Raw genomic sequence first — 1,442 nt, forward strand, 5'->3', positions numbered from 1 at the left:
GAAGGGGGAGAAGGGGGAGAAGGGGGAGAAGGGGGAGAAGGGGGAGAAGGGGGAGAAGGGGGAGAGGGTAAACGGGGGAGGTGGAGAGTAAGAAGAGGAAACGGGTGAGGAAAACAAAGAGTAGGAAGATGTTCACTGAAAGAGAATGATTGGGAGGAGAAATAGGATAAGGACGGGGTGGGGAGGGGGAGAGCAGATTAAAAGATGAATCTGGGAATGGGCAGAGAGGAGAAGGGGAAAGAAGAGAAAGGATAGGGAGGTAGGTTAAGGAGAGGAGAGTGGAAAGTTAAAGAAAGAGACGGATAGCTTAATTGTAGAGTTTGCCAAAATCTTAACCGCACAATAACTGCAAGACCCACCGTCACTGCCACATTTAGCAACATCATTATCACAACCACTATTGCCATCAATACCAAAACCACCACCGCTACCTCCGCGACTGCTGTCACTAACACAACCACTACCACTACCCCACACCACCACCACTAGCACTACCTCTGCCACCCTTACCACAAACACCGCTACTACAATCAGTACGACTACCACTACTACTACCACTACCGCTACCAGCCCTACCATTACAACCACTACTAAGTTCAATACCACCACCACCACCACGACCACTACCATTACCACCACCACTTCCACCATCGCCACCACCACCATTAAAACTACAACCTCTACTAACACCACAAACCACCACCACTATCACTAGCTCCACCACCTCTATCACTTAAACCAATACAATTACTAATACCACAACCATCACCACCATCACCACTACCACCACCATCAACACCACCACGATCACTACCTCCACCTCCACTGCCACAACTCACCACCATCACTAGTACCACCACCACAATCACCACCTTCACCACCCCCACCACCGTTACCAACACTTTCACTACAACCCCCACTGCCTCTACTCACCACCACCACAACCACCACCACAACCACCACCATCACCACCACCACCCCCATCACCACCATCACCACAACCGTCATCACTACCATCACCATCACCACCTCCACCATCACCGCTACCACAACCACTACCACCATCACCCTCACTACCCCCACTACCACTACCTAACCGTCACCACCACTATCATTACCTCCACCATCATCACCACCACAACCACCATCACCACCTCCACCATCAACATCACCACCACCACCACCATCACAACCATCACCACCACCCCCACTGCCACTAACATCACCTCCACCACCACCACCACCACCACCACCATCATCACCACAACTTTCACTACAACCTCCACTGCCACCACTCACCACCACCACCATCATTACTTCAGCCCTTCTTTTCACTACCCCTTCCAACTTCCACGACCCCGATTACCAACATGATAACCACCACCACCACGACCAACATTACCTACCTACCTACCTACCTACCTACCTACCTACCTACCTAC

This window comes from Aplysia californica, unplaced genomic scaffold (genome assembly GCF_000002075.1).
Source record: "Aplysia californica isolate F4 #8 unplaced genomic scaffold, AplCal3.0 scaffold00129, whole genome shotgun sequence".
Lineage (NCBI taxonomy): Eukaryota > Metazoa > Mollusca > Gastropoda > Aplysiida > Aplysiidae > Aplysia > Aplysia californica.